At 43.2% G+C, this 27,320-nt stretch overlaps 1 long non-coding RNA gene across 1 annotated transcript in view; it reads left to right on the top strand.

Annotated features, from left to right (window-relative positions):
• LOC118004697 overlaps positions 1 to 26,805 on the top strand; it is a 42,961-nt gene extending 16,156 nt beyond the window's left edge. The window contains exons 2-4 of the long non-coding RNA XR_004677676.1: positions 17,388 to 17,595; positions 25,571 to 25,636; positions 25,899 to 26,805. This is a non-coding gene — a long non-coding RNA (uncharacterized LOC118004697). The remainder of the gene's footprint in view (positions 1 to 17,387; positions 17,596 to 25,570; positions 25,637 to 25,898) is intronic.
• Positions 26,806 to 27,320: the final 515 nt, after the last annotated feature.

Raw genomic sequence — 27,320 nt, 5'->3', positions numbered from 1 at the left:
AGTGCAATGTTCTCTCAAGAGATGTCTGGAAGTTTCTCTTGGAAGCTTGTTCACTTTCCTCCCTATGTATGTAGTCATCTTGTGGAATATCACATTGTTCCACATTTTTACAGAAAGACTGTAGATTTACCTGTTGTACTTTAATATATATATGTGTGTGTGTGTGTTTTGTATAATGCTGATCCTAGACCAAATTGTGGTGTGAGCTAAGATTTCTCTGGAGTTCCCCAACCTGTCTGAAGTCTCTCCTCCATATTTTGGGTCTTAAACTCCTGCCCAAACAAAATCCCTCTCAAGACAAAATCTGAAACCAAGTCATACCAACAGCTGTGGTTGCCAACAACTATCAGCTCAACGAGTTGCCTCGATCATTTTCTGAGAGATCAGGGGCTAAAAGCAAAGGAATTCTGCACCTCAGTGTTTTAGGGTATAGCACACAAGCGAGTTTATTGCCCAAAGAAGCTTTCCTGGTAGCCCTAGAAATCACATTAAATAAGCAAATGACAGTTTGTGATGTTCCCTGCATCCCCGTTTTAATATCTCAGAATTGGCAAATAGGGATTTAAAACAATAATAACCGTTGATTCATTAGTTAATCCAATTCCAGGTGCCCCTCAGCCCTGAGTCTAGCAACAAGCAATTGACACACCACATTCCCTAAACATCAAGTCCTTCCTTATGAGAAAAAAGTCATATTTATAAGTGGAAATGATGGGTTTTTTTATTTAATCCTCCAAAGTGCCAACCACAGCAAGGTGAGCATTGCTAGCTTCCAAGGGTTGTTTGTTGGATGAACATCAAAATATTACCTACTAATGTGCTCTTAGTTATTGCTTTGATGACTGTCTCAACAGTGTGTTAACATACATCAGCTAGAATTTCATACATATCTACCTGATGGGAGAGAAAATTATTTCAAAAACCAGATTTTTTTTCACCATATTTCAGTAAGATTTCAAATTTCTCAGGAAGCCAAGAAAAGCTTATTTACTTGGACTGACCCAAAATGCAACACTTTTAATACTGACTTGATATGTTTATGACCAGTCTTCCAAAATCATGTTCAACTTTATTTTTAAATTGACCACTATCTCAGCAGTTTTTTCCAATTTCTTATTTTTAGCAATGTTATCTCTCTTTTTCTTGCTGTTTTGGAAATGTTCATGATAATTAATACTAATGAATATTTATCCTTGAACCCGAGTGCTTTATTTCTAGTTTTTAAAAGTCTCCACCTAGATTACTGATTTCACCTTCACACGTACCTGTGAAATAGCAAGAGGGATAAAGAGCTGAATGTTTATCACAAAGAAGGTGGCATCATGCCTACACTGCTCTCCTGAGAGACCTAGCTGGAGGGCTAGGCATGGGGGGGGGGGGTGGACACCGGGGTGAGAAGGGGACAGACAGGGAGGAATAATGAGGTAGAAGCACAATGTTGCTCTTTTCCCCCATGGAGAGATTTAAAAATTTCAGATTGTTCTTTGTCAGTTAAATACCCATATGCTTTTTAAGCCAAATCTGATTTTAAAAGAAAATATTTAGGAGATGAAACAATTGCAGCTCAAAGATTAGTGCTTTGTTGCATATCGAGTTTCCCTGGATTCTTGCCAATCTTGGAAAAATCCCATGGCTTTGAGTTTCTGTGCACTCTCAATATGCACCCCCCCTTTCTTTCACAAGCCTCCCTTCCCAGAGTTTCAGACCTGGGTCAATTAGAGATAGATACACATATGCCCAGAAATGCCAATCTTCGAGGAAAAAAAATCATAACCATACAATATTTTGGAAGTTGTCTAGGAACAGATGACACATTGCCATAGGTTTGCATAAATTGTGCCTGTATTTTGGCAGCTCATAAGTGGATACAAACATAGCACTCTTCAGTTCATTTATGGGGTATGGTGCTCAGAAACTCCAAGAACACTGGCTTAATGGTCCATTTCCTGTGTTGATGTGGGGCATGGGGCGTCCTGACAATGTATTGTACAAATTTACCACATAAGCTGATCACATCCCTTAGGACAGCAATTTAGCTGTGGTATCAAGAACCATAAAAATGTTCATTCCTTCTCATACAATAATCCTGTTCACTGCGGGAAATTGATCCCAAGAAATATTTCGCTGATTTTGAAATATTTTTGCTTAAAGATGTTTTTTTGCAGGGCAATCTACTAGGAAGGGTGGGTATGAAAAAAGGGATGTATCATGAATTATTCAATATTAGTAGAATAGCTATATAAATTACAGCATATTATCCAGTAGAATTTTATGTTTCAATTGGAAGTTGTAACTGTGTAACACCATAGGAGAAAGTTGGTAATATAATACTCATTGGCAACAACAGAATACAAAATTGCTCGTGCTCTATGATTAAGAATATGTATATGTATATATGGATGCCTGGGTGGCTCAGTTGGTTAAGCATCTGCCTTTGGCTCAGGTCATGATCCCAGGGTCCTGGGATCGAGTCCCATGGCAGGCTCCCTGCTCTGCGGGGAGTCTGCTTCTCCCTCTACCTGCAGCTCCCCCTCCTTGTGTGTTCTCTCTCTCTCTCTGACAAATAAATAAATAAAATCTTAAAAAAAAGAGAATATATATATATATGTATGTGTATATACTCTCTTTTATATATATAAAAACATAAACAAACACACCAATATCTGAAGAACAGAGCCTGGAGCCTGGAAGGGAATATAGAAAATCAGAACAGATGTATTCAGATGCTAGAATTGAGGTGGGGATTTTTTTTTCTCTCTGCTTTCATGTTATTTTAATGAAGGTTTTATAATATGCAAAAATAGCTAAAATGCAACATTGCGCACAACTATAAGGAGAGTCAAAATAAAAAGACAACAGATTGTCAGTGTCAGAATTTCTTGGCTTGAGTCGGTTTTGTGCCATGATCAACTATAATGCTGCTTCAGCGCCATTTGTCATACCGGGTCCTCCAGCACGAGGGAGTAGAGGACATATTTAATTGCTTAGCCGATGTTGTTGGGTGTGGGGGAGGTACTTAGCAGCATTTCATGTAACTTGAAGATATGCCCATCATGCTTTTTCTCTCCAGACACATACTGTATGCTAACGACCTTCATGTTACCTTGGAATGGATGGCAGTACCATTGGACCCCTTTTAATCCTTTAATCATGAAGGCGTTCGGAGCATGTCACCCCAAAATACGCCACCCTGGCATGTTGATTATTTTGAATTAAAGGCAACTGAGAAATAACAGCTATAAGAAGAGCACCCTGGCCCTCCTTTTCTTCCTGAAAGTGGGAGATAAAGCTCCCCTGTGAAGGGTGCCCTCTCGGTACCAGGAGGGAGAAGACATTCTTATCACCAGAGATGGGGACCCGGGGCTGAGAATCTGTACAAACAAACCTGGCTAAACTCACCCTTGTCTTCCTAGTTACTGCTCCACGGTTTACTACCCAGGCCACCACCCCTTTGTCCCGTCACAGCTCCCTAAGTGTGTTACTGTTCTTTGTGGAAGATGATACATGAGCTGGAATTCTAAGCGCCATTCTGAGTTTTCCTTTTGGTCTCTGTTGTATGCTGTGTGCTGTGCATGTCAGGAAACTGTTATCCTTTTGTTAAGAAGGAGTCCCAGCTAAAAAGCTAAAGGATGGGTAGAAGTCAAGTTTTGCCTCTCCTACAACCACAAACGAATCCTAGAGGAACTATTTCTTGGGAGAACTAACTACCAGATGAGAAGTGGCGTGTGAAGCCAAGAAACAGACCCAGCCCGGGCCACAATAATATCAGTGTGAATGACTGTGATGTGTGTGTTACGTTAAAGGGCGCAGTGATGTGCAGCAGACAAGAGCGAAGGGAGAGAGTATAAAGTGGGAAAGAACTTCAACAGAGAGGCAAAGAGCTTCCCAAGAGGAGGAAGCTCAAGCAGGATCCAAATGCTCATGAAGTTCAGGGCATGTCCCAGTCATGGACGTATAGGATTTTTGTCCCCTTGGTGCTCATGGTTCTTGGTCACGCTGCTTGGAAGAATGAAGAGGTCGACCAGACGAAGAGTGGTGGGCAGCAAAGCAAAGTTTATTGAGCAAGAGTATAAAGCACCCAGAGAGGGAGGGGGACCCGAGAGGGTTTCCCCTGGAGTTTCTAAGTTTAGCTTCTTTTTTTTTTTTTAAAGATTTTATTTATTTATTTGACAGAGAGAGAGAGAGAGAGCGAGAGCAGGGACACAAGCAGGGGGAGTGGGAGAGGAAGAAGCCGACTCCCCACAGAGCAGGGAGCCCCATTCGGGACTTGATCCCAGGGCCCTAGGATCATGATCTGAGCCAAAGTCAGACGCTTAACCCAATGAGCCACCCAGGTGCCCCAGTTTAGGGGTTTTTATGAGCTTTTGCAGAACTGTCTTAAGCAATCAGAGTGCGCTGAGCCATGCCAATCAGGGTTGGCTTTGGTCACGTATCTGTCTGCCTATTAGGTTAATGTCTCTGTGCTGATGGTCTTTTTTTGCTGACATCTGGGGCTTAGGTCTTAACTGCCCCTTGCCCGTGATATTGACAAATGCTTTGTGGTTAATCATCTTATTTGGGGACGTTTTGCAGAAGTCATTTCTGCAAAGGCTGCAAAGCGGCATGTCAGTGCTGTCCTGTCTAAGCTATGGCCCAGGGTGTTAGCGCTGTTTGATCTTAGCTGTCCTGACTCCATATTTTCTTGTTGGGGACCCCGGCCCTGACTACCTACCTGTCCAACTCACTCCCAACAGTGGCTGCTCCTGAAGGGTCAGATGACCAGATAAACTTCTTTGAAAAGAAGGGAGAGACATCATCTTGTTCCCCACTTGTGTTCAGCACAATCCAACATGGAGGGAGTATTCGGTAATTGATCTTGAGTCAATGAATGAAAACCCGTACTCAGGATGGACTGGCAGAGAGTGAAGCAGGGAATGCAAGGAAGAGTGCCAGGGCCTGAACCAGAGCAGTGGGGGTGGGAGTGAAGAGAAGAAAGGAATGTCAAGGGTATGCAGTAGTAGAATTGGCAAGAGAATGGGAGTGGTGGTGGGAAATGGCTTCTAGGTTGAAAACCTGGGAAAGTGGGAAATTAGAAGGTGGAGAGGCAGCTGGTTGTAGTTAGAATCCCAGAAGTGAGGCAGTGGGTATTTCCAGCCCTGCAACATGGGTCTCCTCAGATTCAGTCTCTTAACTCATAACATAAAATTACAAAAGTGTAAGCACATTAAAATGTATTACAAGGTGCTATTATGGCCACATAGGACTGAGAGAAAAATGAAAGATAGGGAAAAAAAGAACTATCTCCAAGGTAAATGGTTAAAGTTGCTCAGGAAGAGGGATGAGGAGTCATTTTATGGAAACGAAGGGATCCAAGGAGTCCCCGAACATCCACAAATTGCACAGAGACGCCGTGTAAGGTTGCCACCTGGTAGAGCTGTGCTGTGCTTTTGTCCTCTTTGTCCGTTGTTAGGGGCTACCGATCCTGGAGAGAAGACTAGCTCTGAAACAACTGGTTAAGTAAATTTAATTAACTTGGAAAACATAAATGGGGCCTCCTGAGACTTCTTTCTGTTTGGCCAACTTTGAAGACACTGTCATGTGACTCTTTTGCCCTGCCTGAGACACTCGGATAGTTGTATGATTTCACTAAAGGTCTGTATCTCATCCTAAAATATATTCTCATAGGACTAGAGATTTCTTCCTCGGCCTTGGGGTTTTTCTTTAAAAAAAAAAAAATTTTTTTTTTTTGATTCAACTGTATATAGCATGGTGGCAAAGGTAATCCTGCTTCACAGAATGAGAATCAGTCCATTTCTTGTTTCCAGATGGACTAGAACCCCATACTCCAATATTCTTTTCCGTATCCTCGAATTTGAATTTAAGTAGAGGCTGTCTGTTGAATAAGCAAGTCAGAGATGTCAGTTTCGAGCTAAACCAGTGGTTCTCTCTTTTTTTTTTTTTTAAAGATTTTATTTATTTATTTGAGACAGAGAGAATGAGAGACAGAGAGCATGAGAGGGTGGAGGGTCAGAGGGAGAAGCAGACTCCCCGCCGAGCAGGGAGCCCGATGCGGGACTCGATCCCGGGACTCCAGGATCATGACCTGAGCCAAAGGCAGTCGCCTAACCAACTGAGCCACTCAGGTGCCCCTAAACCAGTGGTTCTCAAAGTGTGGCCCTGGACTACCAGCAGCAGGCTCATCTGCGTATGTGTTAGAAATGCACCTTCTCAGGCCCCACCCCAAACCTACTGCATCAGGATCTGGGCAACCAGGGCTCAGCAATCTGCTTTAACAAGCTCTCAGGTGATTCTGATACAAGCTCAAGTTTGAGGACCACCGGGTTACAGAATAAATAACTGTATTAGTCAGGGTTTCCCAGAAAAACAGAACCACTTGGCTATATACAGATATATATAACAAGGGATTAATTATGGAAATTGACTCAGGAGTTATGGAGACCGAGAAGTCCCAAGATCTGCCATCAGCAAGTTGAAGAATCAAGAGAGCTGTGGTATAATTCGGTCAGAATCCAAGGCCTGATAATCCAGAGGCTGATGGTGTAAATACCAATCTGAGTCCCCAAAGCCCAAGAACCAGGAGCGCCAATGTCTGAAGGCAAGAGAAGATGAATGTCTCAGCTCAAGGAGAGAGAGTAAGTTTGCTCTTCCTCCATCTTTTGGTTCAGTTGGGGCCCTTGGTGGATTGACTGGATGATGCCCATGCACCATGTTGGGGAGAGCAATCTACTTTATTCAGTTCACCAATTCCAATCTTAATCTCTTCCAGAAATACCCTCACAGACACATCCAGAAAGAATGTTTTGCCAGCTGTCTGGCCATCCCTTAGCCCAGTCAAGCTGACACATAAAATTAACGATCACAATAACTAAAACTAGTTTTCAGATTGAGCAGCTACAAATCGACACCTTTACTTTCTTTCACTCATTCGGTCACTGCTTCATTTTATGAATATTTTATGGGGTACGCGCCATATGTCAAACGTCAGTGTAGGTGCTGGGATGATAAAGCTGTCAAGTTTCCTGTTCTCGGACAGAGTTGCAGATAACATACAGGATGTCTAGGTAAAATTTGAATTTCAGATAAGCAATGACAATAATGTTTTAGTATAAGTGTCTCCCAAATATTGCATGGGACACACACTAAAAATTATTGTTTATGTAAAATTTGCATGGAACTGGGTGCTCTGTATTTTTATTTGCTAAATCTGGCCACCTTACTCTTGTGACACTTCTATTCTAGTGGGGAATACAGACCCCCCAAAAAGTAAACTTATTTGATGAAACAATGCTTTTCAATGGTGATATGTACAATTAAGAAAATATAATGGAGTAACATGGTAGAGAGTGGCATTGGATAGACTGGTTAGAGAGACCCTCTCTGAGGAGGTGGGAGCCAACTACACATAGATCTGAGGGAAGAATATCTCAGACAAAAGGAAAAATTTAGTGCGAATTCCCCAGGGTAAGAAAGATCTTAATATGTTCAAGGAATTGGCCAAAAGTCAGCATGGATGAGCATAGCAAGAGAGATGGAGAGATAAATAGGAGCTCAGTCATGCAGGCCTTGGCAGACAATAGTAGAGAGCAAAATTTATTCTCTCATTGGAGAATTTTTAAACACAGAGGAGTCTCAAGCCTGGCTTTGTGTTTTCAGATGATCTCCTAGCATTGGCAAGGAGAATGGTTTGTAGAAGGGGCAAGAGTGGGAAGGAGGGAGGCAGGTCAGAAAGGGCTTGTTGAGGTCCAAAAAGGAGATGATCATAGCCGGGACATGGGGGTAGTAAAATAAGGGACAAATTCAGGATTTGTTTTGGAGAGGAGTTGACAGGACCTGCTAATGGATGGCATATGGTGGTTGGAGGGAAAGGGAAACAACATGGGTGAAGGTGCTTGTCACTGAGATGGAAAAAGACTGGGGGCAGGTGAGTTTCGGTCAGGGGAAATCGAGTCCCATTTTGGACAGGTTGCGTTTAAGAAATCTATTAGATAGTCAAGTTAGGAATTCAAATGGGTCATTTCAGGGCTAGAAATATAAATTTGGGATCAATCAGCATATACATGGTATTTAAACTATGGAACTGATTAATATTACCCAGGGGAGTGAGTGCAGATGAGAGAAAAGGGTGAAACAAGGCGGCACTCCCACAGGTAGAGTTGGAGCTTCAATGGGGGACAATGAGGAAGTCCCAGGAGGAAGTATTTTTATTCAACATCAGCTTTGTCACAAAAACTGTGTGTGTGTGTGTGTGTGTGTAATATTGTAGTTCTGTGTATATATATTTGTAAATGATGTCAACTACCCCTCTGTTGAATTGAAGACTATCATAGCTTGATTAGATGCCATTACAAATTATGCATATCATGAACAATTTTGAATATATTTTTGCTCCGTTTGGCTTCTTTTTATTTATTTATTTATTTTTTTTATTATTTTTATTTATTCATGAGAGAGAGAGAGAGGGAGAGAGAGAGGCAGAGGGAGAAATAGGCTCCCAAGGAGCAGGGAGCCCGATGCAGGACTCGATCCCAGGACCCTGGGATCATGACCTGAGCCGAAGGCAGACACTTAACCATCTGAGCCACCCAGGCACCTGGCTTCTTTTTTTTTTAAATAGTGGTTAAAAGAAAGCCCCAAACTCATAACATGAAATCTGTTTTCTTAACAAATTTAAGTGTGCAGTATTGTTAACTATATGAACAATTGTTCTACAGCAGATGGCTAGAACCTTGCATTGCATGGTTGAAACTGCACATCCGTTGCATAACAACTCATTCCCCCCATTCTGCCCCAACCCCTAGTAACCACCATTGTATTCAGTGCTTCTGTGAGTCTGATTACTTTAGATACCTCACGCAAGTGGAATCATGCTGTGTTTGTCCTTCTGTGACTGGCTAATTCCACTTAGACATTGTGCTAAGGGTTCATCCATGTTGCCGCATATGGCGGGATTTCCTTCTTTTTATAGGGCTGAATAGTATTCCATTGGAAGTATATACCGCATTTTGTTTATCCATTCATCTGTTGATGGACATTTGACTTTCCACTTCTTGACTATTATGAATAGTGCTTCACTGAACATGGGGATGCAAATATCTCTTTGAGATTCTGTTTTTAATTCTTTTGGATAAATAAATACCCAGAAAGGGGATTGCTGGATCTTATGGTGGTTCTATTTTTAATTTTTTGAGGAACCTCCATACTATGTCCATAGTGGCTGCACCACTTGGCATTTCCACCAATAGTACGCAAGGCTTCTAGTTCCTCTACCTCCTTGCTAACTTTGGTTATTTTATTTGTTTTATAATGGTCATTCTAACAGGTATGAGATGATAGCTCGTGGTGGTTTTGATTTGCATTTCTCCGATGATTAGTGATGTTGAGCATGTTTTCATATACCTGTTGGCCATTTATATGTCTTCTATAGAGAAATGTCTATTCAAGTCCTTTGCCCATTTTTACTTTATTTTTTAAAAAGATTTTATTTATTTATTTGAGAGAGAGAGAGTGAGCAGGAGGAAGAGTGAGAGAGAACCTGAAGCAGACTCTGCGCTAAGCATGGAGCCTGACATGGGGCTTAATCCCACCACCGTGGGATCATGACCTGAGCTGAAACCAAGAGTTGGACACTTACCCGACTGAGCCATCCAGGCACCCCCCTTTGCCCCTTTTTAATTGGGTTATTTTTTTGCCATTGAGTTGTAGGAGTTCCTTATATATATATATTTTTTTTTTTTTTTAGTTGAGAAGTAGGTGTAATTTTATTTAGCATTTTATGCTTTTTGACGACCTAGTATGGATCAGGTATTCCTTATATATTTTAGATATTAAACCCTTATATATGGTTTGCAAATATTTCCTCCCATCCTACAGGTTGCCTTTTTACTCTGTGAATTGTTTCCATTGCTACACAGAAGCTTTTTAGTTTACTCTCATCCCACTTGTCTATTTTAACTTTTGTTGCCTGTTCCTTTGATGTCATAGCCAAGAAATCATTGCCAAGACCATTTGGTTTCTTAATATTAAGGGTAAGTGTATTCTTTTTCCCTAGTGTTGTGCTCCTCCAAAACTTTTACGTTTACGTTTACGTTTTCCCTGCAAAACCAAATCATTTTATTTCTTATTTTTATTTTCTTAATGATGACCTTTTTGACTGAATTTACAAGAGAATTAGCAATAACATCAGATATTTCACCTTCAAGAGAATAAACCTCCCAAAACTTTACATGGATTCCACCAATTGTATGAAACAACAACACATAAGCACCATTTTGGGGCTGAACTGTTTTTCTTTTTGAAACATCTGACGCCACCATATCAAACCACTATCGTTAACCCTTTGCAAAGTTCTGCTGCCGCCAGTGGAGCCAACACAGTGATTGCCTCATATCTCACATCAGCAAGAAAATTTGAAATAAAAAAGAGCAAAATCAGGAGAACAGTTAGCTGATAAAACAAAAACTCATGCCTCACCGGGTGATGTCTAAGTGACAGTTGTGCACGGCAGATTGTTGTCTGTGGGAATAACTACTTCACTGCTTAAAATAAACCCTAACTTGAAAGAGATGCTGGGGCGCCTGGGTGGCTCAGTTGGTTAAGCAACTGCCTTCGGCTCAGGTCATGATCCTGGAGTCCCGGGATCGAGTCCCGCATCGGGCTCCCTGCTTGGCAGGGAGTCTGCTTCGTCGTCTGACCCTATCCCCTCTCATGTGTTCTCTCTCTCTAATTCTCTCTCTCAAATAAATAAATAAAATCTTTAAAAAAAATTAAAAAAAAAAGAAAGAAAGAGATGCTGATATTTCTTTCGCAGTGTTTTCTGGGTTTCACATGATCCGCGATAGAACAACAGCTCTCAGGGCCGATGGTAAATATCAACAAACACTTTGACAAAGCTGTTTTGTTTTATTTTGGGTTTTTTTTTTTTAAGATTTATTTATTTATTTTGGAGAGAGAGAGTAAAAGAGAGAGAGCACGTGGGCAGGAGGGGCAGAAGGAGAGGGAGAGAGAATCCCAAGTGTGATGCGGGGCTCGATCTCACAACCCTGAGATCATGACCTGAGCAGAAACCAATAATCAGATGCTTAACAACTAAGCCACCCAGGTGCCCCTTGACCAAGCCGTTTAAAGGGCCCACTTCTAGTGTTGCTACTGAGACCAGTGCTTCTTATTCTGGTCTCCATGGCATTACCTGCTTGTTCTCTCTGAAAATTTTTAGGATTTTTTTTTTTTAAACCTCTCGTGTCTTCATTTTACAGCATTATAGCTTGTTGTGTGTGTGTGTGTGTGTGTGTGTGTTCTAGGTGCTCAGTGGGCCTTTAAATCTATGAAGTCATGTCTTAAATTCTAGAGAAAATGTTTATTTCTGTAGTTAATATTGCTAATTGCTACCAGTACATCGATTCTTCTTTCTTACTAACGGAATATCTGCACACAGGATGGCAATGTGCGTAACTGGAGTTTCCCAGCCACCCTCATTAGTAGATGTAGTCACGTGACACATTTCTGTCCAAGGAGATGTAAGTTGTTGTCACAGTTGACACGAGTGCTTTAGGCCCTCTCCTGCTAGACACACCATTGCAAGGCCTGAAATGAGAAGCGGGTGAGCAGAAGCCAACCGACTCCCCCAGGGCCACCTCACTGCACGCTCCAGGGAGCACCACTCACACTGTAGTCAATGGAATGATGGTGCCCTTGAGTCTGCAAAGCAGTGACCCTGCAGAGAAAGCAGGGTAGCATGCACCACCGGGAGGGGTGGGGAGCTGGGGGGCGTGGTCTGTCAAATATGGCTGCTGGGAGCCTTACCTTTCTCAGTAAGGCTTTGTGTTCTTGCCCTCTGCTCGGCTGCCCATCCCCTGGATCAGAACATCTCTGGTCCACCTACTCAGGTAATAGCAAACGTATCATCCGCCGGATGGTAAAGGAGCAGTGGCCCCGGGCCGTGTGGGGCAAAGAAGAAGATCTGGGTCCTGCTCCTCCTTATACAGACTGATGAGTGACCCCTCTTGTTTTGAGCCCCATCCTGACCCCTGGATTCAGAGATGTCTGGTGCTTCCAGATCCTCAGCCTTTTGAGGATTTGTGGTGGATTCAGTTTCTGTTTGTTGGCTTCTCTGGGTGTAGACACTTAGCAGAATGGAGAAGACAAAAACTGACTTAGATGCCCTTTGTCCAGCCACTTTACATCTTCCAAAAATGTGTTGAAATTTTTTTGCATTTCCTCTCCCATTCACTTCCTCCTATTTTATTCCTTTGTGGCTATCTTAGTGGGTTTGGAGAGGGGGTAGAGAGAAAGGCATGCGTTCAATTTGCAGAGTTAACTGGGAGCTGATGGCCTCAGCTGAGAAGGCACACCTAGGTGCGTCTATGCTAAGAAATCCCAGGCTTTTCATCCACACCCGTAGCCATACGGATTTTTAAAAGAATAACAAGTTACGAAGAAAAACATTACTTCACAGTTTTATCTAGAGATGCCTACATTGAAATAAATAAGTACCTAAAATAGTTACCAAGTTTCCTCTTGAATGACCAATAAGGCAGCTGCATATGGTTGCAAGAATGAGAACTATTCACTCTGCTCAGCACTATCAGACTCCCAGCCCATTGTCTTTCCAGGCCATTGTCTTCCCGTTAAACCTCACTCCTTCTCACTGATGCCGCAGGCCTCTGGGAAAGATCAGATGACGAGGATGGTGGTTGACACCTCCAGGGTGCTTAGTAGGTGTCCCACACTCCTCACACTTCCATCTTCACAAACAGCATTGCCTCCAGTTACCCTGTATTCTTAACCCCCACAGGTTAAGAAGGCCCAGAGCAGTTAAGCATCTTGCGCGAGTTTCCATAGTTCAAACAGAATGAATGGTTCAGAGGCAGGATTTGAACCAAGGAAATGCCACTCTGGAGTCTTTGCTGGCATGGCTGTATAGAGATGAACATACTGAATGTATGCAATCCCCTATAACTTCAAAAACAATGTCACATTCTCTCCTCTGATCCTCACAGTCCCATCGTACAGTTGAGAAAACAGCTTCTGACTGCAGACAGAGCAGGGTAACTTATTCTTTCACCCAGAGATACGCTGATGTGCTGTGGGGTTTTATGTGCTTTATAGCACTTCATAGCCCGAAGCTCAGCTATGTCACTGGTTCATTTTGATGATTACGAGCCTTCCTTTACACACAATTCCAAGAAGACGCACTGTAAAGGTAACATAAATATTAGAGTGCAAGTTATAAATCGTTGACTTAAACCTCAGAAAGCATTTTCCCGTAGAAACAACGTGAGTCATGGTGAGTAGGTGCGTAGGCTAACCCACAAATGCCAGAATGCGTCTTACTCTTACCTCGGTAACCACAGCACTCCAGGGCCTGGGGTGGACAGAAGGCCCCCACCGGGAAGAGGGGGGTCTGGAGGCAGTGGCATGCTCCTCCCCGGAGGGATGAGGTGTAGGGGTGAAGAGGTATCTGGGAGGGGCTCATGCCCAGGCCAGTTGTGAGCTGAGTGTTTGCAAAGTGGGAACGGCTGGGCATACTTTATACCTAGGGTTCCACCCAAACCCACGCCATTTAAGTACAAGGGAGGAAAATTTGCCATTTAAACAGATTTCCTGGCACGACCACACTGCCCGTCTAAGGGACGTGGGAACCTGAGCTGCTAATGCTTAAAGAACCAAGGGTGGGGCGCCTGGGTGGCTCAGTTGGTTGGGCGACTGCCTTCGGCTCAGGTCATGATCCTGGAGTGCCTGGATGGAGTCCCGCATTGGGCTTCCTGCTCGGCAGGGAGTCTGCTTCTCCCTCTGACCCTAACCCCTCTCATGTGCTCTCTCTCATTCTCTCTCTCTCAAATAAATAAATAAAATCTTTAAAAAAAAAAAAAAGAACGAAGGGTGGACAGAGACCAGCTGAGGGCCATTTGTAAGACACTATGTCCAAGTGAGCCCGATTTCCCGAGAGAATTCTGCTTTCTGTCTAGTTGTTGGGCCCTTGGTTTTACTATTAACCTACAGACCTTGTATGTTTAGAGGCCCTTTTTGTACCATGGTGAGAGGAGAAGATTTATATTCTGAGTTAATATAATCAGTCATTTTTAATGAAGCCTTCTGACTTTTACCAGATTCCCAATTAGGGATCTCTGGGCGATAAAGCATTTGCCAGCTTGACCCAGAATAAGAGCTAGGCATTATTATGCTTAAATTGATTAATTATAACCATAATAATCATTCATTCACTCAATTATTCATCTATTTCCTTCACTCATTCTAAAATTTATGTGAGGTGACCCAGTGTAATGATGATGACGATCTGAGTCCATGAATTCATTGGATCGCCTGCAATTGCAGAAGAGTAAACATTTCTCTGCAGAGGGCTGGTTTTTCCTGTTGCCAGTGATCGGAGATTGTTTGCTTTTATTTTGTGTTTTTTCCTGGAAGAAATTAACCAGGTCTTACAACCCAACGTGACACCTGGCCACAAAGTATCCCTGCCATTTATTATCAGAGAGGATCTGATAAGAGAGCAGCCATGTTAAATTCTAGAAGATTTGTGATGACTTGACCTGAAGCTAGGCCAGGGACCGAGGATCCACACAACCTTCAGGGCCCTGTAGCTGGAATGTCAGGAGACTCTAGTACCCTCTAATGTCTTTGGATAAGCAAAATCCACGTGAGGGATTTTTCTTATTTTGAGCTCAAGCAAACCACAGAAAAACAGTTGCGTTTGAATCATCTGCTCCTTGTCAGGAGCCGGTCAAATCGAGGGCTCCACGGCCCCTCCCTCCAAGATCAGGATGCTCAGTGATGAGTCATTATTCTGGTCCAGGCCATCCTTCCATCCTCAATGACCACAACCACTGGTGACAGTTGGTTGGCTGCCCAAAGGGAGACAAATTCTCTTTTTATTACTTTTTGAGAAAATTGAGGCCATTATCAAAGATTGTTTCCCTCTTCTTACCCTTCCGACTATGCAATACTCTACAGCTAAGATCCATTCTGGTTTCCTTTTTTTGGTTCAACGTCAACTTTCCCACCTATGTTTTGACCCTCTATTCTTTTTGGCACCTGTAAGACTTTTTTAAATTGAGGTGACCATTCCTACTATACAGTTCCAAACCATTTCCATCACCCCAAAGTAAAACCCTGCACCCATTAAAAAGTCACTCCCGATTTCCATGTCTTCTTAGCCCTGGGCAACCACCAATCTGCTTTCTGGCTTTATGGATTTACCTCTTCCGGATATGTCATATAATTGAAATCATGTTATAAGTGACCCTTTGTGTCTGGCTTCTTTCATTTGGCATCATGTGCTTGAGGTTTTGAGGTAGCATGTATCATTACTTCATTTCTTACGGCTGACTAATATTCCATTACATGTATGTTTGTTTATCCATTTATCCACTGAGGGACATTGTGTTGCTTCTACCTCTTCGCTATTACTAACAGTGCTGCTGTGAACGGTCAGGTACAGTAAGTACTTGTTTTAAATTTTGGGGGGTATATACCTAGGAGTAGAATTGCTTTGTCCTATGATAATTCTATGTTTAACTTCTTGAGGAACCACCAAAATGTGGTTCCTCCTCAGCCTCCTCCTTCCCAGACTTTTGGGTCTGTCTGCTGCTTGTCTAGTCCTGCACCCCTTGCCCCAGGCATCTACAAGCATTCTCCCTTTTTCCATGCTCTTGCCTTTTCCGCGATGCCAATCACCCACCTTTCAGATTTTGCTCCATCATTTCATTTCTCTAATTTTCCTCAATATTACCCCTCTCCTCTGGCATCTTGCCTTGGATGAAAAATGACTCTAGTCTCACCATCGAAAAAGAAAAGCATCTCTGTTCAATTTCTCTTCTCTAAAGAGTTGTCTGCATTCTCTCTCTCCCCTTCAACTTCCTGTCACCTCTCAAACTCCTGCACTCTAGTTTCTATGAGAGCCCTGTTCCCTAAAGACCACGTATGACTTCCCAGTTGCTCTGAGCAGTAAGTGTCTGTCAATCCTCTTCTTGCGTCATTCTGTCCAACAACCATTCCTTGTTAACTTATCCCTCCTTCCTTGGCATTTACTCCCCCTGACTTCTGGGACACTTCCTGGTTTGTGATTCCTGACATTTAGGATTCCTCTTCTCATAGGCATGACTCCCCCATTCAGTCCTTAGACTCCAGTGTCCCCCAAGGCTTGATCCTCCACCCACAGTCCTTGCTACACTCTCTCTAGGTGACCTCATCCACACTCATTGTTTCAACATCGTTTATGCACGGATAACTCCCAAATCTTTTTTTCTAGCGCTTTTATTCCCCCCCTAAGAAGAGGACTCAGCTCTCCTATTGCCTACTAGCTGGATAGATGAATATGCATCTCACATGTACCAAAGCAGAACCTAAACTATGTCTTCCTCCTACGTTCTTGATCACAGAGTGATCACATCACTTGTCACTAGGTCAGAAACCTGAGTGTCATTCGAAACTCCTTCCTGTCCCTCACACCACCACCCAGACAATCACCCAGTATTTCTCAAGGTGGTCCACTTTTCTCCATCCTCATTACCAATGTCCCAATCCAGGCAGGCATCATTCCCTCTTGGACCACTATGCCAGCATCCTCACCAGTCTCTCTTCCTCAATCTTATCATTCCCTAATTCTTTTCCTCAACTGCCAAAGAGATCCTTCTTACATGCAGATGTAATCACACCCTTCCTGCTTTCTATTCTTCAGTGGCTGCCTATCTCCCAGGGCTCCTTCATTGATCTGCACATGCCTCATCTCTGGCACCTCCTGCCTCTGACATCATTAGAACAACTCTGGACTGCATTCACCATCCCTTTTCTTGCCTCCATGCCTCCCCTCTTTTTCCTGCTCTGTAATTCCTGCTCACATTGTCCTTGGGGGCTTCCTTGGCCCCATCCTCAGGTCCCTGCTCTGAACTCCTGCAACATCTCTGGCCCTTTGCTGTGGTTGCATCCTTACACCCTTCTGTAGTGATCTGTTTCCATGTCTTTCTCTTTTATGGGGTTGGAAGCTCCTTGTATACCCATCACCTGGCTCCATTCCTGCTACATTGTTTTGTTCCTCAGAATGAATGAGTGAATGAATAACATACAGATTATCCCCCCTTTCTGTGGGAAAGGACCAGCAAAAGAGAAATTAGAGGCAATAACTGGAGACAATATGAGAAATGTTTCAAATAGAAAACATCACACTATTGGCTAATCTGATTTTTTTGAGTCGTGGCATTTAAAATATGTTTAAGAGTAGCATTTGAACTCTAGGAATTCTAAATTGGGAAAAATTATCAGAGGTCATCGGTCTCAACCTCCAGTTTCTAAAGTACATAGTTAAAAAGAGAAAAAAAATGGTCATTTAAAAAAATGCCTTTTAAAAATAGCTTCCTGTATCTTCAACCCCTTAGATGATGAGCCTTTCAATATCTGGACCAGCTGAACGGAAACTGTTGAACTCCAGTTCTGCCATGGAAGCTCGGGGGACAGGACTGGAGAAGTAACTGGCTGTGGAGAGGACATGGCGTTGCGTGGTGACTCTCGGCAGCACCTGCCATGGGCTTGTCCCTTCTACCCGATGTTCCATGTGGCCCCGAGCAAGGAACCTTACTTTTCCAGGTACTGATGCTGAGAGAGCATCAGGTGTACTTGCCTTCCTCACTCTTGCTGTGTAACTGGTTAATAATGATTTTTAAATGTTAGAGGCTGAGGAAATCTTCCTGATTTTGTTCACTTAGGTCTATTTGCAGAGGGCAGGGGTGCTTGGCAAGTACTATGAAATGTCTAACAGACTGGAAGGGCTTTTACGTTATACGGAGATAAAACTCATTTGCGACTGTTTAAAGCAGACAGTAAAGAAGGAGAGGGAGATTAGAGGCAAAGAAATCATTTTACTTCCTATTCTGGTGAGAAGGAAGAGTGATGTCGAATTGCCCAGGAACGATGAAGGAAGAACAAGGAAATGGTGGCAGGTAGAAGTGCTTGTCCAGCTGCTGGGAAAGCACCCCATCCTTTCTGCCTGAAAGTTGCTGATGGCAGAACCAGGATCTGGACCACAGGGCAGAGCTATCATGAGAAGAAGCAGAAGGAATAATGAGCCAAGACCGGCAGCTGGTTGCAAAGTCACGTCCATGCCTGGGTAGAGTTAGCAGAGGAAAGAAAGCTGCCAGCCTTGGAGTTGGGGGGATGGAATTAGAATAGCCTGAAGGGTGGGTGTATAAGAAAAGATCCCCCTAAAGAACTGGGAATGATTAAGGTCAATCTAAGGCAGTTTTTGTTAAGGTGGGGGCACTGCGGGCATCTAATGAGTAGAGGTGGGGATACTGCTCCCTCGTACAATGCCCCGGGCAAAGAATTAGCCAGTCCAAAGGTCAGCTGCACTAAGATTGAGAAACCCTGATCTAAGGGAATTTTCCAGCCTGATAAACAACCCTGGGGAGGACTGGATTTACCAAGGGCCGAATTACAGGTCCCCTCCCTAATCTGACCAAGTAGTGGAACTTGTTTGTGTCAGATGACAAGACCCTGCATTCCGAGACCTCACGTTGGTGGCTAGAAATCGGCTGCCGTGGGGGTATTTACACCGCGGAAATTGGCAACTACTACAAAGCAGGGCCTGTGTCTCCCACACTCCACACCCTGGAGAGCTGATTTTTAAATAGGTGCCATCACACGGCTGCTTCTCAGCTAGGAGGAATGAGATGAACTCTCTTTTTCCCTCTCTCTCTGCTCTTAAAGGGCGCTACCCTTAAACACGCAAGTGAAAGTGACTAGGTCCTTAATCCTGCCTCCAGCCCGAGGTTCTCAAACTGTAGTATCTATCAGTATCACCTGGAGGGCTTGTTGAACCATAGATCGCTGGGCCCCACCTGCAGGGTTGCTGATCCAGTAGGTCTGTGGGGCCCAACAAAGCATTTCTCCTAAGTGCCCCAGGTGATGTTGGGGCTGCTTGTCTGGAGACTACGTTTTGAAGACCACTGTTCATGCTGCCTCTGGGAATGGCCCTGGTGACTCACAGGAGTTTGTCTTCAGGAAGCAATTCAGTGGGCTTTGAGATGATGCTTCCACATCTCTCAAATACTCACTTGAACATGCAAGATGTGAGCCATTCCCTTGTTCAGGCTGCTTATATTCTAGTGTTACTTCTCTGGCCTTGGGTCCTATGAAGATAGACCACAGGATGACTGTGCATGGCAGTGAAGGAAATGATCTCAGATGCGGAATGCTTAGTCACAGGGTGAGATTTCAAGCTTCGGGTAGGGTCTCCCTCTGCATGGTGCCGAGTGCTCTAGGAACATGGGAACTTTTTAACAAGAAAAGTGTCTTTAAAAAGTATGGAAATGAATGTTCTACAGCGAAATAATTGGGGGGAGAAAAGAAAGTCAAAAATTTTATGAAGACCATAAATAGATGAGTTTTGCAAGTGCTGATGGGAAGTAGTATGGCTTCCGGTGTCACGGGAGTTCCGGTGCCACACGGCCCAGAAAGGCCCCAGAATGCAGGCATGCTGCATTCGTGCTCCAAACCCACTTCCAAGCAGGACTCTGCCCTTCCTTCCGCGCCGCTCCGCTGAGAGAAGATGCCCACCTGAGGCAGGAGTGAGCAATGTACGTTCTATGGGCTGTGAGAGGGTTTAGTTGCATACCACTCGGCATTTCATCCCCCACCTCCCCGTTAGTCATCTGCTCTTCCCCTCATCATTCTCCCCGACTGCAGCCAAGTGGAAACCATGGACGCTCTTTCCTGTGCCATGCTAGGCACTTTAGCTCTGTCTCAGCTCCCTCAAGGTTAGCCAGCAGCTGGTCCCAGCTCACAGAAGACTCGGGAAAGCACATTCCCAAAGCAAGCCACTTGCAGAGGGATTGTATCATAAGGGTCCTGGAAGGAGCAGATGGAACTTTCCAGTGGGGTAATCTGAGGAGAATTTAATTGAGGGACCATTTACAAAGGCATAGGCAGAGTTTCAGAAAAACAACTCCAGGGTAGGAAGAGTGAACTGCCTTGCTACCCAATGGCAGGCGGAATTCTAAGATGACCTCCAATGAGTCACAGCCTTGTCAAATCTGCCTTTGAATGTGGGCAGACCCTGTGAATTGCTCGTAGCCAAAGGAATACAGCAGATGTGATAGATGTCACTCCGGTGATTAAGTCGCTGTGCAAGACTCCTACATCATGGTAGACCAGAGGAGAGAGCCCCCCCCACTGGCCCTGAGGACGTGACCTGCCCTGTTGTCAAAGGGTCATGTGGGAGGGAGGTATGGGTGACCTCTAAGAGCTGAAAGCAGCCCTCTGCTGAGAGCCAGCAAGAAAGCAGGGACCTCAGTCCAACAACTGCAAGAAACTGAATTCCACCAATAAGAAAACCCTACCTTCTAGAAAAGAGTGCCGCCAGGCCCACACCTAAGTTGTTGCCTTTTGAGACCCTGGGCAGAGCACCCAGCTAAGCCATGCCCAGACTCCTGACTCCTAGGAACTCTGCCTTATAGCCTGCACGTTTGTGAACCCCCTCCCCAAATTCGTATGGTGAAATCCTCACCCGATGTGACAGTATTAGGAGGTGGGGCCTTCCCAAGGTGATTGGGTCATGATGGTGGAGTGCTCATGAATGGGATTAGGGCCCTCATAAGAGACACCCGGAGAGCTCCCTTGCCCTCTTCCTGCCACGTGAGGGCACCGAGAGAAGGCAGCTCTCCGCAGCTGGAAGAGGATCCTCACCTGACCGTGCTGACACTCGGATCTCAGACTTCCCAGCCTCCGGAATGGTGAGAAGGAACGTTCTGTTGTTTGTAAGTGCCCACTCTGCGGCGCCTTGTTAGGGCCGCCCAACTGGACTAAGACAATGTGAGATAGTAAGTGTGTGTTCTTTTAAGCCCCTGAGTTTGTGGTAATTTGTTAAGCAGCAAGACATGGGTACTATATACTCTTTTTTTTTTTTTAATTCATGTGACAGAGAGAGAGAGAGGGAATATGAGCAGGGCAGAGGGAGAAGCAGACTCCTCGCTGAGCCAGGAGCCCGATGCGGGGCTCGATCCCAGGACCCTGAGATCATGCCCCGAGCTGAAGGCAGACGCTTAACCATCTGAGCCACCCAGGCGCCCCTATATACTCTTAAGAACCCTGAGGCAAGGGCAAGGAGCAGTTCCCAGAACCCAGAGAGAGGGCAGACTGATGAGAGCTGAGGCCTTTGGGAGGCCCAGCCACCCAGCAGTGGCCAGAGAGGGAGGGAGCAGGAGAACGAGGGCCCCGACCTCACACGCACCTGTCCTTTCTGCACCAGTGTTCCAATTAGTGAACCCTGCCAGAGGTCAGCAAGGTGGGGGCCGATTAATTTGGTCTCATGGGTCAGCTTGCGGCATGGAGCAGAGTGGAGGAAGGTGGACAGCAGATTTGGAGGAGTTAATGGAATATACATTCTAACACCAGGGGATCCTCATGCCCACTATGGGAAAAATAAGTGTTTTCCCTCATATTATTACCTACATAAATGGACAGCAAAAGGAAGACAAAAAGTGAGAGTTTTGGTTTCCATGGTAGAATCAGTAAACGAAAGTATCCTAAAAACTGAAATGACTTAAATCTTTCCTTTTCCCCTCGGTAAGTGGGCTAATCACCGCATATGGTCACAATCTCGCTTTACTCAAGAGGCCCCTGTAACTATAATTACACTCAGGCCCAGCATTGTTCAAGGTCTAGAAAGAGACAATTTATGTAATAAGGCTGGTCATAAATCAGACAGCTCTGTAGTTACTGGGTAAAGGAGATGGTTTCTAGAGACAGTTTCACCGTTATTTTTTCCCTAGTTATTTCTTAGAAGATACAATTTATTCACTGCTCTGATAATAGATTTGTTTAAACACACTGTATCTCATTCTACAGCTGGAGAGTTGACCACCTGTATTAGTTTGCTAGGGCTGCCATGACAAATACCACCAAATGGGGCGGGGGGTTTAAATAACAGACCTTTACTGTCTCAGTTCTGGACCCTAGAAGTCCAAGATCAAGGCATCAGCAGGGTTGGTTCCTTCTGAGGGCTCTGAGGGAGAATCTGTTCCCGAAATCTCTCCTTGCTTCTGGGACCCCCCCAGGTGATCCTTGGCTTGTAGGTGATGTTCTTCCTGAGTCTTCACCATGTCTTCCTTTTCTGAGTATCTGGCTCTGTGTTTAATTTCTTTTTTATAAGGACACAGTTATATTGGATTAGAGCTCTCTCTAATGACCTCCTCCTAACCCGACCATCTGCAAAGATCCTATTTCCAAATAAGGTCATGTTCACAGGTACTGGAGGTTAGGGCTTAAACATCTTTTTTTTTGTAGGGGGGGAGGAGGGCCCACAATTCAACCCATAAGAGGCTCTAAACCAACCTACAGTTTAAAGGCAAAGCCTATTTCTAGTAGCCAAATCGAAGATTCCAGTGAATCCTCATGTGTTGCTGGTGAAAATGTAAAATGGTGCGACCACTTTGTAAAATAGTTTGGCAGGTATTTAAAAAGATAAACATACACCTACCATATGACCCAGCCATTCCATTCCTAGGCATCTACGGAGGAGAAATGAAAGCATATGTTCACACAAAACTCACTCGTGCGTGGTCAGAGTGGCACCATTCAACGTAGCCCCAAACTGGAAACACTCGAAATGTCTGTCACCAGTGAATGGATAAACACTAGGTGTTATATCCATACAACAGAATATTATTAAGCCATAAAAAGGAATAAACTACTGATACACGTCATGACATGGTTGAACCTCGAACACATTATACTAAGCGGAAGAAGCCAGTTACAATGAGCACACTATGATTCCATTTATATGAAACATCCAGAAAAGGAACACCTGTAGACACATAGATTAGTGGTTTCCTGGGTCTGGGATTAGGAACGGAGAGTAACTGTAAACAGGTGGGAGGGATCTTACTGGGGAGATGGAAATGTTCAAAAATTGGATTGTAGTGATGTTCGCACAAGTCAGTAAATGTACCAAAGATCATTTAATTGTACACTTCAAATGGATGAATTTTATGGTGTGTAAATTGTATTTCAATATAGGTATTAAAAAAAAAAAAACTCCTGGTGTCCTTAAGGTAAAACTCAAACACTTTTATCATTTATTTATAAGATGTCCTTCAGTAATGTGTTAAATATATCAAAGCCTGTTTTATGTACCGATGTGGAACCATATCCAAGATAAAGTATAAGTGGAGGGTGCCTGGGTGGCTCAGTTGGTTAAGCGACTGCCTTCAGCTCAGGTCATGATCCTGGAGTCACAGGATCAAGTCCCGCATCGGGCTCCCTGCTCGGCAGGGAGTCTGCTTCTCCCTCTGCCTCTCATTCTCTCTCTCTCAAATAAATAAATAAAATCTTTGAAAAAAAATAAAATAAAAAAAATAAAGTATAAGTGGAGAAAAAAAAATCCATCCCAAACAAGGTTCAAGACATGTATTTCCTAGTGTACATAGGAATTTTTCTAGACGGTAATATAAGAAATGGATAATAGTGCTTTACCCTGGAGCATGGGAATGGGATAGGGACTTTCCCTGTAAACCCCTTTGTATCTTTTGAATTTGGTACCATGTGTATGTTTTCCAAAACATAGGTATTTAAACACTTTTTAAATGTATCAGCACACCACAAGCCAAAATATACACTCAACACTGGAGATGACCTTCCAGAAAATAAAAATAGTGGGTTTTCCCCCGTGGACCAGAGTGTCACTTAAGAAGTGATCCTTCCAGATCTGATATTTGGCCTTTTGTGCTAAGAATAGTTTATTCACCTCCACCAAGGAGCCATTTTCCACAAGAGACCACCTTGTAATTATGTGGTCATGTTCAAGATTAAGGATTTCATGTTTGTCTGGTCTGTCTTACCCACTTCATATGGGGAAATTGGGAAATATTCTTTCATGCAAACTCTTCCAGAGAAAGGTACCACCTAAACATGAAATCATTAAGATAATACATGTTACTGGGAGGTGGGTGGGAGGCCCTATTTATATATTTGCATTCTTTTTAGAGTACTTGCTGGGCCATAGTTGAAAGGGGAAGCAATGTATTATATTTTGTTTTCCCTTTTCACAATGTTGGCTGCTGTCTAGGATGCTTATGTTACTATTTATTGATCTCTCTCTATTCCCTCTGTTGTTGTTCTAATGATGTCATGCAAATTGAGAACAGCTAGGATTTTTTTCTAAGCACAATAAAATGGCATCATAGAAAAGATTCCTATAATCAAGCAGTTGGTTCCTAAAGAAAACAAGGGAGACTTCACTGACCGTTCTTAGAATACATAGCGACCCAAAGCACGTCATTAATTCTTTCCCGTTCTTTCCATGGGAGTATGGGGTCCTGGTTGCTGTAGGCTCTTATACTCTGCTGTAGGGCTCCTCCAAGAAGTAATGCTCTGTAACTGCCCAGATCTCTATGGCTTGAGAGAACTCAAAAGCATCACAGTTGGGAAAATGTCTCACCACGTCCAGCCCCTCACCACATCTGGCTGGTCAGCCAAGCAGACAATCAAAAGGCATTCCGGTCTTTTCACGGAGCTGCTGTTGTGTGCTAATAGAGATTTTTTTGGTCTGCTTCAGAGTGGGGTAGGGGAAGGGAATTATTATTTCCTCAAAAATGTTGTTTCTTCAATCCAGTGTTTTAAAAATGAGATTTTTATTCAAATTAGTCGTAGCCGAAGGAAAGAAAGTAAAGAGGAGCCGTTATTAATGACAAGGCCTCCTGCTGGTCTCCAGAAAGTCTGTTTCCAAAGCAGGCTGCAGAAAAATTGATCCAGCCACAATGTGCCCCAGTTACATTTATTAGGACATTATTAATTTGCTTAATGATGAGCTGTCACACAATTCTTATATGCCTGTCTCCCTAAAACAAAGATGCCACACCTTCTAGTTGGCAGTGGTGATTTCTACTTCATTTCAGGGAATATGGAAAAATGGAAGACAGTGGATAGGACATCTAATCAAGGTAGATCTTTACAATTCCTATTTAAGCACTTTTCAACCTCTTTGAATTTATGCTAAAATTAAATGTTCCTCTGAATAAATTGATGTATCTGAATACCTAAATGTATGCATGTGAACTTAATCATCTATTTTTCTATAAAATAAAACATATTGGTATGCTCATGTTACCTACTGAAATAATCTGGCAAAATTGTTTCAAAGTAAATTCATCCCCGAGGTTTTGTTTCTCCCCCTAATGCTTTCTGTTCTAAGTATATTTGGTTACTGGTTTCTAGTTCTCATCCAACAATGCGAAACTATCAGCAGCTTCCATTCCAGAGGAATGGTGGGGATGACAGCGTAGTCAAAGCAGTAATTAGATGCACATTGATGCTTTTCTTGTTCTCCATCTCCCAGTCCCCAGGCACATGGCAGGAAATGTGGGAGCTGAGATTTGAACGAGCTGTCTTGACCACTTTGCACTTGACCCAGCACTTGACCACTTTGCACTAATGACTGGGTGTGCCGCCTCCTTGCCATCCTTACTCAATCTGGACATTATTATTTTGCCAAAGCTTTGCCAAGCTGTGGGGTGAGATGGCAAAATGAATTTTTAAAGTATTTTTTTTTTCTATATTCTGTTTTCAGGGGAGACACACTGACTGGTAACTGGTGACTGGGGAAACTCCATGTTCCCGAAACACAAGAAGAATGGTAAGGGTTTTGTGTTGCTTTGCTTTAGAAATGAAATTTAAAGTAACAAACAAGCAAAAATGAAATGGAGGAAAGAAGTCTTTGCCAAAAGGTGAAACTGGGAATTCCAATGCCCTCGTTAGAAATGGATCACTTCAAAACAACTCTTCCCCTTCCTTCCCTCCTTCCCTCCTTCCCTCCTTCCCTCCTTCCCTCCTTCCTTCCTTCCTTCCTTCCTTTTTGCCATATTTGGGGAAGATATTTTGTGCTTTGTATATTCCAGATAAGACCTCAAGATCATTACACATTTCAGTTTGGAGAAAGCTTACGTATACTCTTGGTTTGAATTTAAGAAGACAAAGAAAAATGTACTGTTAAGAAGACAGAGAAATGTAGTTGTATGAACAACGTAAGGTAAAATTCTGTGTACAAAATGGGTATTTACTCAGCATTAATGGAACTAATATTTATTCCACAGACCAGCTGTACACAAATTAACAAAAGGCATCTAGGCGAAAGGACTTCTGAATTTGTGTGGTCAGTGGACTGCTATTAGTTTGAGAGAAGTTGATCTGACAAAACTTAGTATGCTTTCAGTAAAAGAGAGAGAGACATGACCACTGTAACCAACACAAAAAGAATTGAGTTTGGTGTCTGTCAAAGCTAAGCGATAATAACAAATGCCCAAAGAATTAACTTCCACGTGTATTCCAGTTGTTTGCTCGAACTTTGTTTCAGACTCTAAATAGCTGAAAGGATTGCTGTATCTTTTGGTAGGTTTTAAAAGAGAAAACTTGGCAATGTAGTAAGAGCCTGAATAGTGGGGTTAAGGTTATGATTTTTAGAGTCAGGCAGGCCTAAAATCCAGTTCTGCTATTTATTAACTAGATGACCTTGAACTCAGTGGAATCTTTCTGAGTCTCAGTTTCTTCTTCTGCAAAATGGGACTATTCATTCTTCACTCAGTCATTCAACATTTACTATGTGCTGCTAATATGCCAGGCACTGTTCTAGGTACTAGAAATACAGCAATGAACAGCAGTAACAAGAAAAGCCTTGTCTTAATGACTATGTCTTAAGGACAACAAGCCAACCAATAAATATAGACTGTCAGGTGGTGACATATGCTGTATGAGTTTTCTGTTCTTTTTTTATCATTTTATTTTATTTTTGCATCATGATAAGTATACTCTTCGATCCTCATCCCCAATTCCCCCCCACACACACACACCTCCCCTCTGGTGACCATCAGTTTCTTCTCTATAGTTAAGAGTCTGTTTCTTGGTTTATCTCTCTCCCTTTTTTTCCCCCCTTTGCTCATTTGTTTTGTTTCTTAAATTCCACATATGAATGAGATCATATGGTATTTGTCTTTCCCTGACTTATTTCCTTAGCATTATACTCTAGCTCTCTCCATGTTGTTGCAAATAGCAAGCTTTCATTCTTTTATGGCTGAAAAATATTTTATTGTGTGTGTGTATATATATATATATATCACCATTCATCAGTCGGTGGACACTTGGGCTGCTTCCATAGTTTAGCTATTGTAGATAATGCTGCAATAAACATAGGGGTGCATGTATCCCTTTGAATTAGTGTTTTGGTATTTTTTAGGTAAATACCTCATAATGTGATTCCTGGACTGTAGAGTAGTTCTATTTTTAATTTTTTGAGGTGCCTCCATACGGTCTTTCACAGCGACTGT

The sequence above is a fragment of the Mirounga leonina genome, unplaced genomic scaffold (assembly GCF_011800145.1).
Source record: "Mirounga leonina isolate KUSES-001 unplaced genomic scaffold, KU_Mleo_1.0 Mir_93, whole genome shotgun sequence".
Lineage (NCBI taxonomy): Eukaryota > Metazoa > Chordata > Mammalia > Carnivora > Phocidae > Mirounga > Mirounga leonina.
This window is presented reverse-complemented; position numbering and strand designations above follow the sequence as displayed.